General features: G+C 31.7%; 1 long non-coding RNA gene across 2 annotated transcripts in view; it reads right to left on the reverse strand.

Moving 5' to 3' along the window:
* The window catches only part of LOC123708625, a 33992-nt gene extending 29651 nt beyond the window's left edge, over positions 1 to 4341 (reverse strand). For both annotated transcript variants that reach the window (XR_006753630.1, XR_006753631.1), the window contains exon 1: positions 4193 to 4341. This is a non-coding gene — a long non-coding RNA (uncharacterized LOC123708625). The remainder of the gene's footprint in view (positions 1 to 4192) is intronic.
* Between the last annotated feature and the right edge of the window lie 16962 nt (positions 4342 to 21303).

Here is a 21303-nt window from a genome sequence, read left to right on the forward strand (position 1 = left end):
TCCGATCAAAATTTATATAGGCATTAGAACAATTTATTTTCATTTAAAAAATTAAGTTTTTTAAAACTAAAGTAATTAAAATTGTATGAATTGAAAATGCATAAGTAAGAGTAACAATTTTACTTATTTTACTCAATATATCCGAACGTATTAATAATGTCATTGTAAGTTGTAAGGTTCCTGAAAGGGACCAAAGGGATTACAAATTCAACCGCTTATCAATTAGACCGCCCGGGGCTGTCAAACTCTCTTATCAAGGGTTACTAACTCGCGACAGCTCATGCCAATTACTGCGGGCCCTCACTGTACAATAATTAACTGAAACTTTGAGCAATTACATTCTATGGCTGAATAAGTGTGGTATAAAGACTTCTTGTAAACTTTTTTTAGGCAACTTTTACACAAAACGATTATTCAATATCAAGTTCTATTGATGAGTTTGTGACAATATGTAGGAAGTTTTGGAATACACAATTCTGTTTGTTTTTCATTAAGTTTTAGGTATCTCTGAGCCTTTGAGCCTGGAGTTCTACGCTAAAGAACTTATAAACCAAAAAAAAACTATAGCCGTTGTGGTTTACGTAAAATCCAGGAGCTAAATAGCTAATACATGAGTTTAAAATTCAAATTTTAAAAGATCTATGAATTGGTATAGTTAGAACTAAATACTTACCTTACTGAATTTTTTGTAGACCTTTATTTGTGTTATGATGTTTATGACCTTTCCACTTTAAAAGTAGCGAATGTGTTAGTACTGCAAGTTAAGTAGCGGTTAGACGAAGCAAAAACATGGGCAATTAACTGTTAGAATGGAAAATAACAGCCCAATAGCTCCTGGAAACGGAAGTTTATAGGAAGCCTTAATAAATATAAGGAGGGTTCAAGTTTTGAAGCCAAACCGCAATTGTATTTCATGAGTTTGTAGATCTTAAGATGTTGAGATTAGATGTAATGTCGACGTTGTCTTTGTCTTTTTAACTGGTAATTTAAATCTTATCTACTTATAACTTTCACCATTAAAAACGGTAAAGGTGATATTAAAATATTCACAAGAAAGACATAATATATGTGTAATAAATGTCGTGAGGGAAACATATTTAAGAGACAAATTGCAGAAATGTGGCAATATTTTGTTACCTTATTAGTTACAGAAATATGACAAAAAGTTTTAGTTATTATTAGATTATTATTAACGTGTCAAGAATATTAAAAAGGAAATTACAATACCTAATATATATAAGTTTTGGAATGGAACGATATCGGTGTTTCACTATTAACTAATACTGAATCGGTCTCATAAAACGTAGGCCAGAGGTGAGTTTGTTGGCATGATTTCATTGTTATTTCCAAAAAATTATGAATAAGACTACCTATATTGCAGTTTTGGGTAAAATTTTTAAATAAAAAAAACTATTACAGTAATTTAATTTATGACGGGTAGTAATTTAATCTATGAATTCAACAATTTAGGTTTGACAGTTTAAATTGAATCCATTCGGTTCATAATTGCTATCAAAATTCAAATCAGCTTCATTGTCAATCACAGATAATCTGATATCATGTAATTTGTATGATGTGTTCAAATAAATCATAACGAGACCACATAATACGTGCAATGATTATAATAAGTATTGATAATGGTTTATTAATTTTATCCATAACACAGTAATTGTTCCATATATGATGCTTTTATTACTAGTTTGGACTCCATACAGTAGATTTATAGCAATACTTCGATCTTCTTTGAGATTTTGAGCTAATTCCTATTATGCTACTTCTATATACAGTCGTCGTTTATTTATATATTAACAGTTTTGTGTTAATACAGTGATAAATAAAATATCATCTGCATTTTAAAAGCCCAATTCGTCAGTTAAATCAAATAAATTGCAGAATGTATCTAGCTCTCTTTTATCCGGCTGCCTGTTATCCGGGTTTAATTGTCGCCCGGAGTTCCGGTTCTCGGTGCAGTTTACAGATAAATTGCCGGATATATACGGAAGAGATTAGTAACGATCATATTAGTGAGGCAAATGTTTTTTATTATACAGAACTATTAAACAATGTTTACCAACAACGGAGGTTTTAAAGTTGAAGCGAAAATCAATAGTTTTAATTAAAAAAGTATTATATCGATAGCTGTTAAAAACTACTTACGTAATGAAGGAAATAATTAAAAAACTAATGTATTAAAACAAAAGAGAAATGGTATCCATATCTTAGTAGACTGTCCTATTCAAATTAAAGTACCTAATTATAAAACTAATCCGTTACAGTTATATTAGTTGTGTTATGTTAGGTAGTTATACTGACGACTTAAAACTTTAAATTAAGATTAATTTTTAATATAACGTAATTATCGTCATTTGTTTAAATAAGATAATCCCTAAAGGCGAGAATTGGTTGATACTTTAGAAGCAGTTTGTAAGACGACCTTACAGATTTGTTTAACGGATTTAACGAAAACGTCAATTTAAATTAAGAAGTGACTTCGGTTGAAGTTAGTTTGTTATTTTCGATATAATATCGTATTTTTAATATTTATGGTTATCATTATTACCACAGCTGGTCATGAAATTAGGACATACGCACGTGTACGTCAATTGCATTCATTTGTTTCTACCCACCGGACCTAAATATGCACACACAGTCGATATATTTCTCTACAATATGTTGGATTACATAAGATTATATTAGATACACAACGTGTAAGCAAAAATAAATAGTATGGCCCTCTAGATATCGGAACTTTAATACACTTTAAAACGTGTGTTGTAATTGTGAAAGAGATATAACTAGATTAGATATGGATCAAAACATGCTCGTACTATAAAGAAAAATATCTTGAGGAAGCTGCTGGCATACCTTAGACCCAGTAAGTCGACGGCGTGTGACAGGCTGTTTCTAATTGCCCATTATAAAATGATCACAAATCCGAAGCTGAGACCAAACATTTAGGCGCCACTGGTTTTTTGTTACACAACATAATGATGTCAGATCAGATATTATAATATTTGTTAGATTACGTAACGGTATATAAAGCAGTGGAGGTGACACATTTGTTAACTTTTCTTTGTAGTATTATAAAATCCTATTTTACTAGAATTTCATAGTGGCATGATAGAAATCCTGACGTAACTATCGGGAGCATGACTCAGAACTATTCCTTAGGATAAGCTATCTCTTAGACATTGACGTATGGCATGTAAGGAATTGCTTACTCCCCGTTGTTTCAATAGCTTTAAAGTCTTTTAAAAGCTGCCTTTAATATATTCAGATATGACTTTGTTCGTACTAGAATGAAATCTTTATACTATAGCCAAAATGTATAAACTTGTAATAAAGTTTGGTTTGACTACTTTTTTGTCAATAGAAAGTTAGGCAAAGGAAAATTATATAATTAATATTGAATTGAAATACACAAAGAGGAAAAACAATACGCGATTCTATTGTTTTCCAGTCTATTATCATCAGCGTATTTTTATCAAGAATCTATTTTTTCGTAACAGCATTTTTGTTTTTCGTCAATTAATTTTCTTATACCTTAATCAAAATAATGATGAATACTGTTTTGTTTTAAACAAAAGAAAAACTTTACTGCTCTTTTGTCGTATCAACGTTACGTTTTCTTAAATAAATTTTAATTTACCGAAGAATGGATAGTTATATTAAATTATGAGAACACAAGAACGATGGCACATTTGAAGTTTCTCTAAGGGTCTTGAGCAAAATTGCCGAGCGGTAATTGCTTTTTTAGATTCGAGTATGCCCGGTCTATTGTCTTTGACACTTAAATAAAGGGTAATGATACCGGAGACAAAGTATCTGGATAGAAATAAATATAAATTTAATTATGAAAGGAACTGATATTCGCATACTATTCCTGGTTTATATCCAAAAAAAAATATTCTTAAACAAAAATAATTCTTGACAGAAATAATCATAATGATTATATATCCCTCAATTTTATAATAATGAGTTAAAAATATAAGACAAAAGGTACCGAGTGTCGAAAGTAAGAATTTATAAATAAGTTACCAACTAAGTAACTCAAAAGTTTTTTCTTATCTTCACAAATCAACTATCCAACACAATGATATTTTTTCTTTATAATGATAGATTTGGTTAATAACATCTCTTATAGAGTATATCTATCATTAAAGTATAAGTTGTTATAATATTAATCACTTACTCATTCCGCTGGCTTTGCGACCCAAACAGTGAGTGTTGGCTTTCAGTTGCAGCTGGTACTCCTCTACTCTGACGATACAGCAGTACTTAAACCGACTCCGACCTCTAGGCTCAGGAAAGCTTCCTTCTTGACTTAGCAGCCAACGTACGTACGACGTATCTATATAAAAGAGAAAAAAGTTTAAAAGATAAACATATGAATCACCTAAATGACTAAATATTTAACTGTATTGAGGAAAATTGGAAAAATATTCATCAAAACTGAAAATAACGTTGGAAACGTTGAGATTTTTCGAGCAAAATTAACAAAGTTTTCCCGATACAGTTCAGTAACTTTCAACAAATTTAGTTGCAAACATTTCTCGTTTTGATTAATTAAATAAAAAAAATACTTGGACATTGAAGAAATGACGGCATATATAATAACACTGTTCAAAAGGTAAGCTAAGTCTGTCCGAGGGCGGACAATACTGTAGGCGTAAAGTACATTAAATTTCTAATAGGCAAGACAGGATTGACAGGGTCTAAAATTAACAGCGGTCACCACTTTCCAGTTTAGCCTTTACTTATAAAAGAAATATTTGAGTGCTTTGTTAATATAAAGTCAACTTCGTCTCTATGTACATATACATATTTTACTATATTTACCCACAATCTTCAGGAATTAAGGTTGAAAATAATGTTTAAGCAAAAATAAAAACTATACGAGTTCGATATAATTATACACGACGCTTAAATAAAACGAGTAAAGAAGTAAAATAATTTGAAGCCTGCCAACGCCGTGGCAAGCACTCTCGCATTGTGAGTGTCCTACTCGTGGCCCCTTTAAAAAAACCAAACCGTCACCGATTTCGGAGTAAGCCCTTGCTTATATGACAGTTAAGAGTACCATCCAATATGAACTTGCTACTGAACAGTGTCTTCCTTAAAACTTGATACTAATTAATAAATTCTCTTTCAGAACTTAACTTAAACTTCACTGTTGCAGCTGTGCCCCAGAAGTTGCAGTTTACTGGAATTTAGTTAAATTTGGTCTCGCCAATAGTTTATCTTTCATACGACTATACGTCTTGTGCTTGGTGTTTTGTCATACGTCATTTAACAGCTTAACAGCAAAAGTCATTAAGGGTTTTCTATGAATTAAAAATATGCTGTTTGGATATTTACTGTAATGAGTGACACTTTTAACCTTAGTATATCTGTCTCTTTTCATTACAGCGTTAGTAACATTTTACAGAAAGAGTGGAAAGATGACGAATGAATATTTAGTTTTACAATAAAGGGGATTCGTAACTAGTGTAGCATTAGGTTAAATAAACTAAGGATTTTACGATACTGGAAGTAACTTCATATTAAAAACACGTTCGAAAGTGTATAAAGAGCATTGGTCTGTAGTAATTGTGCAATAATGTGTCAATAGTATAAAATTGCTTCTACTTTTATAAATAGAATAATGTATAAGGTATTATACCTTATATATTTTGTTTTTTAGTATTACCTATGGTTTATTTATATAATAAAATAAATGAATGAGAATCGGCAGGATAGTACACACTGTTACTCTATAGAGAATGAGAATGAGAATACAAATCAACAACTTGAAACAAACCACTCGGATAGCGAAACGCGGGTGACATTAATTAGAGTAAATGTCAATTACCTAGAAGAAGGAGAATACTAACGAAATTGGGGATATGAAATAAAATTGCTAGAATTGTCTGTTCATAGATGCTTCCACTGTCAAATCTTAATTGTTTTGGATTAATTAGTTGTATATTTTAATTAAAAAAGTAAGTATAAGTCACTGGGCAGAGGTGTGACCCTCATACCACTTAGCACTTGCCCTTTTAGTGAAGACAAACATCGCGAGGAAACCAGCTTGTCTTTAACGCAAAGGTTGACGACATGTGTCAGATTAGTACACACTACTAATAAATAATCAAAGAAACCTATGCAATATTTTAATTACATAGTCGACTAAAGTTTCTCGGATTCCGAGTGCAAAAATAATTATTTATATTGGTCCAACTGCCAATTTGGATATGGCTGAGGGATTTACAACGATTATTAGTGTGCACTTCCAGGTACTTCTTTAAAGATCTTGCCGTCTTTTTTTATAAAGCTTCAGATTGGAATAATAATTTTATTTAACATATATATATTCGAATTCTCTTATATACGCATTATTATTCCTTAACTTGCGAGTTTAGAAATGATGCCTTAAATGCCTTTCAGTACTTAAAACTAATATGAAATACTCGAAGAGAATGAGGAAAATAAATGTTGAACAGAAACAACTATAATGAGCGTTTAAAAGCGTTTAACTCGACTTCTAAACTCATACGTTTAAAAACCTTGTCACGTAATTGGAAATTTTTTAACGGAATGTGTCCTTTGAACTACCGGGAACAATTTTCCAACGAATTTCCCACCTTATTCGCGCGATGAAATTAAAAATGCTGGCCCTGAGTATAGGTAAGTTAGAGCGCGATGGGTCGGTATGAACAGCAATATTCACTAAAACTTAAGAAGAAATGCACTGAAATTTATGATTAATTTCTTAATATGATAAAATTTAAGTCTTGCGATTATTGAAATAATACGTCTAATCTGTTTTTGGATTATAACTAGCTAACTAATATTGATCATCGTAGCGACATTGAAGTTGCTAAATTGAAGTCCTTAGAGAAGTAGTAAAAGCTCTTGTGGTAGGATGTACATTATACACAGTAGGGACCAACGTCTATAAAACATTGCAACAATGTTAATAGTTTAATTGATGAAGTTGTTTTTACTATTTAATAGTACTATTTGTTTGAATGTGTTTGATTGAATTTCTTTGTTTCCAAGCTTGAAACATTGTTATAAACAAATGTACAATATTGTGTTGTAGGCAACTTCTCCACATAATGCGATTACTAGTAAATTTTAATACATTTTATGTTATAGTTTAATATCTAAAATAAATTTATTTCAAAAAGATATAGAAATGTTTAAAAAAATAAGTTAGCTATGAGTAATATTCGATTTCTATAACTTTATATGCTCTAAAAGTTGAGAGCTTTAAGCGATTCATTTTTCATTTTATCAAATGATTAACACCGAGAGCCTTGTACGTGATTTCATTTTTGATTGCCGTGTTAGTGTTTATGGAAATAATTGAATATTAATTATATTTTAGCTTTTTTATTTAATTAATTATCAACCATGCTATGCATTAGGTTTCAATATAATTGAGTTTCGAGCCTGGTCATAGTTTAAAAAAAAGGGTATTAATGGTAACAGATACAGAAATCTGAGGCTCAGACCTAAAAAAGTTGTAGCGCTATCGGTTATTATTATTATTATTAATGGTAACACTAAAAAAATTGGCCACGCTTAAGTTGCTATGCCATCGTTCGTAATTAGGTGGCATCCCTATTGCATCATGTTTATTAGATATAAAGAATAACACCAATCCTATCCTAAATCTATTGATCACAAAGAACACACATATTTAAAAAGATTATGCTCTCCATGCCACACTACTGGAGTGTGGCATGGATTTTTTGTTTTGGTAATGAACGAATACTAACATAGCAACTATGACTGAGTTGAAACTAACTAACTATGGATATAATTTGAAATGGATAATTCAAATAAAAATTAAACATAGCTCCACAGTATTTCTCTGCTAATTATAATTGCAGTAATCAACCTTATTTAATTATCAGAAGTGAATTCCCAGGCGGGGAATTCAAATTCGCACCCTATGCGTAAAACATTAATTTCAAGTAAATTCAAACTCGAAGTCCCTTTTTTGATACCGAAGTACGGTACGGAGTTGGATGGATGAAAATTCTACTTTTACTTAAGATTAGTATTGAGTGCTAATTAATGCTAGTTAGAAACGCGATACTTGTTATGTGTACGAAAAGGAAATTCAGTACTTACTTCTATTGAATAACTATGAAAAAATAAATAAATCAATGGTGCTACAACCTTGTTAGGTCTGGGCATCAGATTTCATCATCAGATTTTTTCATATTGATTTCAGATCATTTGTTAATCTAATAGGCAAGTAGGTGATCAGCCTTCTGTGCCTGACGCACGCCGTCGACTTTTTGGGTCTAAGGCAAGTCGGTTTGCTCACAATGTTTTCCTTCACCTTTCGAGCGAATGTTAAATGATAACATAGAAAGAAAGTCCATTGATGAACAGCTGGGGATCGAACCTACGACCTCAGGGATGAAGTCTCACGCTGAAGCCACTAGACCAACACTGCTATCTTCGTGTCACTTGCAACTATTAATTAGCATCGGCCTAAATTTTTCATTTCATAATTTAACGGTTTCTATAAAAAACAGTATAGCTGCGCTTGAGTGTAGAAAAGTTTCATAAAATATAGTTCTATACTTTGATAAAATAATAACAAAAGTTTAATAAACGCAGTTACTAAACTTGTCTTGTGATAATAATTTTCTGCCACGATATTCTGTGACGAAAATAAACAAACCTGATTGTTTACAATAATAATATCTGTTTTCTTAGTTTCGGTATATCCCAATACAATAAACGTAGGTAAAAAAAATACAAAAGAGCAAGAACCTCCTTAATTTATCTATTTTTCTATTATATCCATTAATAACATGTTAGTTTGTACTAGGCATTGAAAAAAGAAATTGACTTACTAACTTGTTTTTAAATTTATTTATATAATGCAATTAAACCACAATGTGTTACACTAGAAAACCGCTATGGTTTGTGTAAATGTACCTATAGCAGTCTTGTTTAGGAACGCGACAAATTCATATAAAATAGTTTTTTAATTTGGTTATTAGTCCATTTAGCCGCGGTAGCAAATACCTCAATGTTCTCAACAGAGCCGAGCTTGTGTTACCGCTCGGGTCTGTACGTCATGCTCAGCTGTTTCTTTTGATATTATTGCGGCATTAATAATATTCTAGATCAAAATGCAGTACAAAACGCAAGAGCTGCATTTAGTTCTAAGGGCCATTTGTTTGCTCAGCAGTAGATGGTAGAACAAAGAATTAAAAACCTTATGTATTTAGATTTCATTAAAATTAAGTTGTTTATCATTAATGATTTCCTCAGACACCTAAATATAGGTACCACGTTTATGTTTTTGCATACTAGCTGCATTTGCAGTTAGTTAGCAGTTAATAATATTGTTAAAGCTTCATTTAATTTAAAAAAAACAATGCAATCAGACAGATATTAACAGTTTTTTTTTAAATCGCATGTTGGCCTGAGGGCGCCGTGACAGCTCAGCTCGGGCTGCTTTGGCGTATCTCTGACCTTCTTTTCCCACACCTAGTACAAAGGCATCTTCTATGGGACTCGGACTTCGGCTTAAGTTCAGTAAAAACTTCAAAGTGAAGATGAAAAAAAAGGTTAAAAAAACTATTTTACAGCGTTAAATAAGATATATACAACATTTTAGGGTGACTTAATCACCATCGGTCAACTGCAATATGTGTTTTATTACAATGTAATAAAAGTACCATGTGCAATTTGACCAGTTATAATTGTATCTAAGTATATATTTTTACCGAAAAGCGAAATATGTGTGCCTATATTATATATCCCCGGTATATTATCTGCACACCCCACGAGATTTGCGATTTGAACTAATGTCGTCGGGAAATTTGTGATATTATTAACATAATACGACAGCTACGATTATTTTAATAAATGTCGGACGACTCGTATATAATTACGTAATTAAGTCCTCACGGAAATCACTACAATCGTGTAATATTTTCCGTACAGTATAGTTACGTCATTCTGGCGTCATTAAATTATATACAATATGAGATTTTAACATTTTGTTATGAATAAAATTAAAATCTTAAATGCAATTTTTTCGTGTCACTATACGACTGGTATACTTTTTCAAACTATTAATAAAAATATTGTTAAACTACTTCTTCTATTAGATCTCCGGAGACTTACCAACCATATAATAATATATATATATATATATATACATATTTTGATATATGACAAAGTAGGTTTTCTCTTTAGCACTTTTCTCTTAACCAATCCAAAATCATGTTTATTCGGAAATCAATATTGCATGGGTATACTAAGCTAATAAAAATTACATTTAAATCTCAACGTCGTAGGATGTAAGAATATTCTTTATCTACTCGACGAATGCGTTCAAGGCACACCTAGTCAATTCCAACGTTTGGTGAGGCGAATTTATGTGTCGCCATTTTGTGTCGTGTTGTGTGCCACCGCATTACACTGTTATATGGCCGCTTATATACTAGCACTAACTCAAAGCCAACGTAATATGTGCTTCCATATAAAATTGGGACCTTCTTTTCCCTGTTCATTACACTTACGTGCGATACAATTCACACAGTATATTTTCTCCACATATGATATGGTATAGAAAATAATTTACACGAATTTCTTTTTTATAATAAAAAAAACATATTTTTAAGTACTTATAAATACAACAGTATTTTATTATACCCGCTATTATGTAAATGTCAGTTAACAACAGTATACAACGTAGATATTTAATAAAATAACTAATTAATAATTATTCTAAACCAATAACTTGACTGCTTTCAAAAACCGTATAATTTTATATCTTAAAATTTGCGCTCAAACATTCCATCGTTTCTTACGCAAAACTATTATTTTCTGTGAGCTCCTTTAACTGCTGCGTAAATAAAATCTATAAAACTGAATTAAGAAATAATAACTTAACTACATTAATAATATACAATCATTAACAATATGTGAAGATCGTAACAGCGAAACATATTTCAATAATTGCCCATAAAAGTTGCTAACAAAAGTCGTTTACGACCAAATTGAGCTGTAAGATATCTTATAAGCGATTAATGTTATAAGTTAAGCTTAATTTACGCTGACAAAGTTTGTAATTTTTATATTAAAGCCTCGTTCGAAACTTTTACTTTTGTGTAATCATCGTTGTGATCGCAGTTTGTTGAAATAAATAACTTGTTAAGATCAGTATTAGTGTAATGTAATTTTTGAATTTTTTCGATTCGTAATTCGCATAATTAACATAAGCTGATTTTCGCATAATTAATATAAGCTGTTTGCGTGGAACTAAATTCGATGCCCTATAAATGTTTTAGTTTAAAATGACCAATAATTCCTAAGACGAATGTATCAGAAAACTTCAACTGGGGCCAAGTTGGAGATTTCTGATACAAACAGTATCAGTATCGGTTGTTTAGCTTGAGTAGGTATAGAAATTGAATATTATAGATGATTTACAAAGCTAGTACATTTTTTTGTTCCAAAAAACTAATCAAATATAGATTGACTTACGTAATACATAATTCCATTTACAAATTATGCTCGTTTACTTAATATTAAACCTAAACAGTTTGTTAAACATGTTTTTCAAAAGAATCTGATTTGTACCGAAATTCACTATAGATTCAACCAGTAGTTAAAACAGGCATTCCGTTCCTCAGTTGCATCGACATTCTAAAGTTGGTAAGATAATTTTACTGAAAGTATGACTGTCAATCAATAATAATAAAAATGACGTATGTATTTATTCACACTTCATAATATTCACGGGCGGCCTTATCGCTAACAACTGATCTCTTCCAAGCAAGTAGTAGGGGAAAAAACTAGAAAAAGAAATATGATAAATTAAGTGCATGAAGTGCATAAATAAATCTAGAATAAAAAAAGAAAAAATCTATAACATAATAAAAAAAAACTAAGAACAAAAACGTTAATCTGAAGTTAAAGGTTTCAAGAATTGCGAATTTAGATATATCATCGACTATTTTCGTATTCGACAGCTGATATGATCATAGTTGTCTACCCCAGAAGCTTCATTATCGGATTAGGCTTTGCATTTCATCGACATGCCTAGCCCATTTGCCCATCTTGTAAGCTTCAAGCAATGTAATAAGCGATGTTGGATTTCTGAAGATATATACACCTAATAGTTCGAATGTGTATCTCATATGGAAAAGTGCTAGATAGAGCATCGCCATTTTTTAAAATACCTCGGTAACACAAAAAATGTGTAGAAAATGAAAAATGGCTTAATGTAGAAAGTTGCCAATACTTTTAATTTTTTTTCGAAGTTATCTCCATTCCTCTCTACACATCGTCGCATTCGATGAAACCACTGAGAAAAGCAGTGGGCCCATTCTTCCTTAGGGGTCTCTTCTTTCTCGCTGGATCGTAAAGCGAATACCTAGAATTGTATCTTTAGTTCTTGCGAATAATGAAAGTTATTCAATTATATGCACTTTTTTTTTCATGTGCCATATTTTTATATTGTCCTGTGTTCACTTTGTGTAAATTGCTTTGTTTTAATCCATTCGTTTTGTCTACCTGTCTAATATATTTTTGCACATCTTACGCTTGTCTTATCTATTTTTTTTTGTCTCACCTTGGTTGCCTGGAAGAGATCGCTCGAAAGCAATATGGCCGCCAGTTGCCCTCATTTTCATTTATGTCAACTGTATTATATTTCAGTCAGGTAGGGATCACACATAACTTTAATTAAAAAACGTTAAATAAAAATTTCAGAATGTTCAATGCGTAATAATTTTGTATACCTATTATTTATCTAGTATCAAATATAGTGATATAAATAGTTCTTTTAGTAAGAAATAAGGTGTCCTACATAGTATGACTTCATAATATTCTGTGACGCCTACTTATCGCCGAAAATTAGCAAAAGACTACTGAACATTTTCATTTTTCCGCGCTCGTTTAAAAACATAAAATGGATAAAGATAATCACAATCTCACGTCTGGTGAACATTATACGTACAAAGGCTTCATAACCCAGCGTCGGTTTCAATTTTTCAAGCGAGCCTCGCGGGAAATCAGGACAGGATCCCGTCGCTTAGTGCTCTTTCTTCATTAAGATGATTATGAAATATTTTTAATAGTAAATTGTCCAGCCGAATATTTTCTTTGGGGATGGCATTTGTCAGCCATGCAGGTCCTGTGATCCAATACTGTATATCCAATAATATTTTGGTTATTTAGTTTTTGTTTTTTTTTTAAGTAGGAATTGGTACCAATGGAGGTACTTTACAAGAGAAAAGAAACTTTACTTATGGAGACTATTTATATATATAAGCAGCACCTCGGTGGATTCTAAGTCAGCCCTCTCCTAACGCCATCGAGGTTTCTTTCCATCTACTAGCCAATCTCTTGGCTTGAATGTTACCCATAATAATAAGCTTCGATAGGTTCGACCCCCGGCTGTGCACCAATGGATTTTCTTTCTATGTGCGCATTTAACATTAGATCAAACGGTGAAGGAAAACATCGTGAGGTAACCTGCTTGCCTTAGATCCAAAAAAGTCGACTGCGTGTGTCAGGCACAGAAGACGGATCACCTACTTCCCTATTCAATTTACAAATGATCATGAAATATAAATCTGAGGCCCAGAACTAAAAACGGTTGTAGCGCCATTGATATATTTTTTACATAATCAACATCATAGAATAGCTGCCTAAAATATACGGTACATTAACTTTGATATCTTGGGAAGACGATTGTTATTAAAAAAAAATTGTCACGCTACAATCTTTTTACCTCCGGACCTCAGATTTATATATCTGTTTCATGATTATATGACAATCAAATAGGCAAGTGGTGATCAGCCTCCTGTGCCTGACACACGCCGTCGACTCTTTGGGTCTAAGGCAAGCTGGTTTCCACACGAAGTTTCCTTAAAATTTGAGAGAACGTTACATGGAAAGAATGGACTATTGGTGCATATTTGGGATCGAAACTAAAAACTTCAGGGATGAGAGTTGCACGCTGAAGCCACTAGGACAACACTGCTCTCAATTGTTATTTATTCTGACTTTTAAAACTACCAACCTTTTTTGAAAACTATACCTATTAATCTTAATTCCATTGACTCAACTACTTTAGATGACATTTGGTCCCAGTTCAAATAATAATTTAATATTGCGTCATCCTATTGGATCCGACTGGGTCGTCTGTTAAAGGATATCATATATAGCTTGGACTCAGTCAACCGCCTGGAGCGAGGTGTAGTAATAAATAATTTGTTCCATGACTTGCAATGTATAGGGAATTGGTAGACGAAACATTTTTTTGTATTACCTGAAGTGACCTCCGGTGAAAATTGACAGGGCTTGTAGTATAAACAGCGAAGAGATAATTTTGTGGTAAAGCAATAAATAGCATCATAAAACATATTAATTTAATAAACTTTGGGACAATTAGGTTATACTAAGATAGAGTTTCAGTTAAAATTATCCTTAACCGAAAGAAAGGAACTCTCTCTTATTTATTCAAGATCACTGTAGAATTCCCGTGGAACTTATTTGGCGCTAACAATACTTCGCTGACGTTGCAAAACATTTAGTACCTCATTAAATTCAACTTACTTGAAATTGTAATTATTTATAATAAACTATAGTTCCTTACCCTTTTGCAAACCTTTAACTTTATAATTAACCTATTGTTTTGTTAAGAAAAAACCGTTTAATGTTCAATTTTTATACGAAGCCTGAATGTCAATGACGCATTATTGGATTATAGCATTTGTTACGCTTGAATGGCTAAATGTACCTTTGTAACTTGACACTTTTTGGTAAAAGGGAAATTGTAAACATCGTATTACGTTATCGTGTTCCAACCTCTCTATGTAGGCATATTTTATTCCTTATTTTAAGAGGTACGGGGAACTTGGATGCGCACGGTCGTTTTTTTACTTTCCATATGACCTTGGTGACCTTGATATTTATGTAAAAATCTTACATTGAGACAAATATTGTTCTATTAAGAATCTAAAATACTATATAATTATTTATTTCGTGTAAAACAACTTGCATATTTGGTATTAAAATTAATTTATCTTTTCTTATAGAGTAGCATAAGATAAATATATTAAAGATGGGAAAATTATGAGAATAATTTATTAAATCAATTATAGAATCCTAAAGAGATCATTAAATTCAAACTACCTCAAAAGTTCTCGAATTCCAACAATATCACATTAAAACAGGTTAATGAGATTTTATATTTTGAATTCAGTTATAAACATAATTTTCTTTGGTACGTGTGGATTTTCACGTCGTAACTGGTATATAAGTAAAAATATTTTCCCAATAAATCTGCGAAGCTTTCAGCATGAAAACGTTCAACTTTTCGATTCTCGGTAAAATATTTCAACGAGTATTTTAAAAGGCCCATTGTAGTTCTAAGTGCACCTGTAGATTTTTTTGTTGCTTTTCAGTTTCAACCGGATTATTGTTACCCGTAGAAAAGTTCAACTTTTGTGTCATTTTATTGTTATTTGAAGCCCTTCAGAGATTCCATTATCTTCATATTTGTGTACATATATTGTCATTGGTAGCTGTTACTATGTTCGTGAAAATCATTCAACCCTCGGGAATATGAACTTGTAATACAATACTTTAAGCTATTTTTGTATGAAATTTAATATATATTTGCGTTTTAGAAATGTATAAACATTTATAGTTTTAATTGGATGGTCGGTACATAAATCGCGATACGAAGCCTATGTAAATGAATAATGTAGCTTTTTTCTGATTAAAGATTTTTTGTTAAGTTGGCAATTTTTTAAAATAAACTCTTTATAATATTTGTCTTTTTAAATATTTTGGTGACTGATGGCTTACAAAGAAATGATATTTATTTTTCTATTAGCTGTCTCAATTTCATTATAAGTAGAAATTATTAAATACTTGTAAAGGATAAAGGCTTAAATTACTCTCCGTTATACCTCGACATCCGTCGTTCTACAACTGAGCGTTTTCTAAAGCAGTTTTTGCCGCGCATCACCACTATGAGGAAACAGCTGCCCGCTTAAGTATTTCCGAACCAATTCGATTAAGGGTCCTAAAAAAAGAGCGTAGCAATTGTTGAAAGTTCAGCAACGCTCTTGCGAGCCTTCTGGCTACGTGAGTGTCTATGGGCGGCGGTATCACATAATATCAGGAGTCTAGCCCGTTTGCCTCCTATTGTATAAAAAAAATTTAATAATGAACCTACGCGCAAGTGACAAGAAGTGAAGCGTCAATCAATAGCTTTCATTGTATGATGGGGTTGAAGTAATTCAAAGCTTAGTTGCGGGGAATCTCTACTTGAAAGTACGTTAAGTCTTTGATACTTAAGGATTCTTAACTTTTCCATTGCACACACTTCTTTATACAATCTCGAGATTTTTTTTCTTACTCAATGAACGCGAGCGGGTGAAACTTTCTCTCTAATAGGATTATAAAGTAATCAATTTTAGTTTTAAAATATATCTCGGTCTACTTGAAAAGACACTCGTTATTTTATCCATAATCGTGTTAGGTTTTTATGACTCACTAATAATATCGGTGTTGGTCATTAATAAATTTTGCACTGTGTAACTGTGTAACGAAGCAACTATTTTTTTGTGCCAATGTTAAAAAAGCTTCATTTTTATTTTTGTATTTTTTAAAATTAAATAATGTTTTATATACCTATATATTTATTTTGTAACTTTTGTCTAATGTATATCTACGCTAGCTAAGCTAGTCCGTATTTTTTACTCGTGTGAAGCATCTTCCAATGAGGCATAAACATCTTAATCCGTAGGTTGAGTTTTAAGAAGTACTCCAGACGACGTACTGGACTGGACACTAAATACTAGGATTTAGGAAAGTTAGGTAATAGATGTATGTGATTCCTAGATTTAAGTCGTTTCGAAACTTGTCGGTTTCTGGGTTCGTACCCCAATAAAGTGCTAAATGGACATTCAGAAAAATTGCTTGGAAGAAAATAGCTAAAACAACCCCTACAAAATTTATTTTAATAACTTAATAGCAACTTTTATATTGTTATTTATATAACTCGACAGTATCTTGCCGCCCGAGTTTGAACCGTGATTTCTTGTTCCTAAAAGGCTTCAACACGACTGTTAATTAAATGCGATAAAAACTGATTTCAATTTGAACTTATTTAAAATTCATTGCAGCACGCGCCTATAAGTTTCCCAACATCTCTTCACCTATACTATGTTCTTTCTTGTAACAAAGGAACAAATAAACCGCGTGATTTACTTGCATTTCATTTCTGTTAGCATTAGCACTTTCTTCGTTGGAAAAATATTCTCAATGGAAATTTAAACTTAGAGAACATGACTTTAAGATCATTATTGCATGATAACTTACGTATTTTTCACTTTATTCTGCTTTTGTTTATAAAATTTCGGACATGATAACGTGTTGTTATTCTTTAAGAGATTTCCATTGCTGCAGCCATTGGGAATAAAGATTTATGATGCTTTAAATACATCGATCTACATAACTATTAAACAGAAAAGCAAAAACTATATAAATTGCGCGGTCTTAATGGTAATTAATATGTATATAAGGGTATTTACATAAATCCTTTAGGTTTACCACAATCCTTTTGGGTTCATTTCAATGTGTGATCTTGTGGGCGTAGTATTTATACAATACATTAATTTATTAATTCCGACAGCTTTACTACACACGCAATATCTATGATATATTATATGATCGTTTGATTATTATAACGCTAGTTACTTACATTGCCCTTCTAATTTTATTTTCTAAATTTAGCAATAAAAATTTCCCACGGCGTACAATTAAAAGTATAATATGTATTTCAAGCAAACTAATTAATATTTAGTAATACGCAAAATGATTTCTGTCTTCACACTAAAACGAAAACAATATTATGAAGTTTTTGCGTGATTCATTCACTGTTGTACTCAGTTCAACGAATTACTCAATCATTAATAAATAGCTAGTACGAAATACTTCAAAAATTTGTCAATATTCGTAGCATTGTTGCTGCTGTTCTCAATCTTAGAAATACATATAAATGAACAAAAGTGGTAAAAAAAAGTTTACCACACAGAAAACGTATATTATTATTATCAAGCCGTTAACCGTTAATCAAGAGAATATGTTACAAATATTAAAAAAGAAAATTACAACGAAAAATTACGTTTCATAAAACCGTTGTTCATTTTAAAGAAAGACCGGAAAGATGGAACCGTTTCTAAATTATTAATGTACATCTAATTTACCGAGAATTGGGAACATGTCACCTTGTACACAGGAGTTGACAGTTGGGATGTTCGTTAACAAATAAACTTTAAAGTTTACATCAAAGTTGCAGATCATCATCAGATATGGAAATATAAGTTAAACATATAACTACGGCTTTGCCCCCGATGTACTTTCTTTCTATGAACGCATTTAAGATTCGTTCGAATTGTGACGCAATTTGTGTTTTTTGGGACATTATTGTACAATTTTAAAACTCTTAAGCGATCGGGGTACCCCATACACCTTATGATATTTACGAGTATTACGGAAACCTTTAGCTTTCAAAATCTCTTACAAAACTCTTATAAATAAATAAATAAAAACAAAAAACTCATACATTTATCTATAAATAAGTTATCTTACTGCTTTAATATTTTCTGTGACTTGATGTACCCTAATCTTTCCCACACGGGATCATAATCAAATTCAGTCGGTCCTGAAAATCCCTCGAGTGAGGAAACTTTTTGTCCCAAATTATGATTGCTGTATATAATATTAATGAAGGGTTACATAGCTAAATAAGCAAACTTAGAAATTTTAAATATAAAGGTAATTTTATGTTAAAAATAATATAAGTGAAAACACTCACATTATTCTTAACGTAGATATCTTGTAACTACAGTATGACCAACTGAAAAAGCAATAAATTAACTATATAACCCGACAGACGTCTTGTCTTAACAACATCAAACAGCAATAAAATTAATGTAATGCAAATGTTCCGCTCAAATTCCTTCTATTTTTTTAATAAGAACCTTCAACTGAAGAGAATAAATACAACAAAAAGAAATGCGAAATTGTTCAATCTGTTCACGTGTGATGCGATGACCAAGAGAACTGGAGATAAATTTATAGATCTAATCTACAGATTTGCTGCGCGAAATTAACTTTATTTGATTCAAATGCAAAACAAATGTAAATAGACGCACATACTAATTACGAATTCGACAGCCCGGACTCCCAAAAAAAAACCAATAATTATATAACTACTTTATTAATTAACTTTTAGAAATTATTTTGTTAGTCTTTTTAAGACATTTTGTCATTGGTTTCGTCAGTCGTGCAAAATCAGGTATGAATTTCCTATAATAACCTACTAGTCCTAAAAATTGTTTAATTTCTTTTGTTGTTTTAGGTAAAGGATAATTTTCTATGGCTCTTATTTTATCAGGATTCGGTTTAATACCTTCATTACTGATAATATGACCAAGGTAAGCTGTTTCAAGTTTCAAAAATTCAGATTTGTCCATCTGGATCTTGAAATTGGAGTCTCTCAATCTATCAAATACTTTTTCTAAATTAATTATGTGTTCTTGCAAAGATGTACTAAAGACTATGATGTCATCAAGATACACTAGATATATCTCATTTTGTAAACCCTTAAGGATGTTATCCATTACACGCTGAAATGTCGAAGGTGAATTCTTAAGTCCCATTGGCATACGTAGAAATTCAAAATGATCGTGTTCTACGTTAAATGCGGTCTTCGATATGTCTTCGGGATTCATTTCGACTTGGTAAAAGCCAGATGCAAGGTCAAGAGTTGTGAAATACTGACATCTACCTAATTTATCTAAAACGTCCGTGATATTTGGTATTGGGTATTTATCGTCAATAGTCTTGTCATTTAACTTTCTAAAGTCCACTACAAGTCGCCATTTCTGTCTACCAGAAGCATCAGCTTTCTTTGGGACTACCCAAATGGGTGAGCTCCAAGCAGAGTCAGAGGGTCGTATGATACCTTGTTCAAGCATTTTACCTATCTGTTTCCTAACTTCTTGACGGTGTACAAAAGGATATCGATAACTTTTGGTGTATACTGGGGTTTCGTCATAAGCCCTAATGCTATGTTTGATTTTATTAGTGAAAGTTAGTGGTTCACCGTCAATGTAAAATATGTCAGCGTAGCGCTTGCAAAGAGTTTCTAAATTTACTTGTTCTTCGCTATTCAAATGGTCAGTTCTAAGTCTGTCTAAAACTTGGTTTACTCTGTCTGAGTCTGGTTCACTGTAAGAACTTTCAAAGTTAAATAAGTCAAGTTGTAATGGTCTGTCAATTGGAATAACTGTGTCTTCGTCCGTCATGTTTTCGACTTCTACTATACCAGTCTGATCAGTCACATTAGTAATACATTCATGGATAATACAATTTCTGTTCTGGTATAAATACGTCACCATCGGCATTATGTATCGGAATACCAACTAAACGAGATGATTTTGCTGGTATTATTTGATCTTTGTATTTCTTACATTGATAACGTAATAAAGGAATTTTTGCATTCTCAGTAATTAATACATCATCTCTGAAATCAATTCTACAATTTTCTAACAAATCTAATCCTATTAAACCATCAAAATAATTATGAAATTTATAGATAAATAGTTTAATATTTTTACAATCATTAAATTCAGAAAAACTAGGAATAGATATTGAATGTTCATAAATGCTTGTTACTCTAGAATTAGTTTTTTTTTTATGTAATAGCAGGCAAACGGGCAAGAGGCTCACCTGATGTGAAGCGACACCGCCGCCCATGGACACTCACACCGCCAGAAGGCTTGCAAGTGCGTTGCCGGATACTTTAAAAGGATCATGATTTTTCGGAATATTATGAAAATACTTATCCACTGCTTCAGGGCTTATAAATGATTGATTTGCTCCTGTATCAATAAGAAATTTTAATGATGGATTATTAATTTTAATGTAAGGTAATTCTTTTTTTGACTGTATATTTAACTCTATTCTGGTGCGGATTTTTGTTGGCTCTGTTGAAAATCCTGACCTTTTCTACCATTGGAATGTTTCGGTCGAATATCTCTACTGGTTTTACTAGTACTAGGTATATCATAGCGAACATCCTCTACTGGTGGTAAGTCTCGATGTTCATAGTACTCATTATAGTCATAGTCACAATTAACGTATTGGTCATTATAGTCATAATCAGTATTACAATAATTATCATCGTATTCATAGTCATCATAATCATAAAATTCATTAAAATTAATTTCTCTGGACTCAAAGTAA

This window comes from Pieris brassicae, chromosome 4 (assembly GCF_905147105.1).
Source record: "Pieris brassicae chromosome 4, ilPieBrab1.1, whole genome shotgun sequence".
Classification (NCBI taxonomy): domain Eukaryota; kingdom Metazoa; phylum Arthropoda; class Insecta; order Lepidoptera; family Pieridae; genus Pieris; species Pieris brassicae.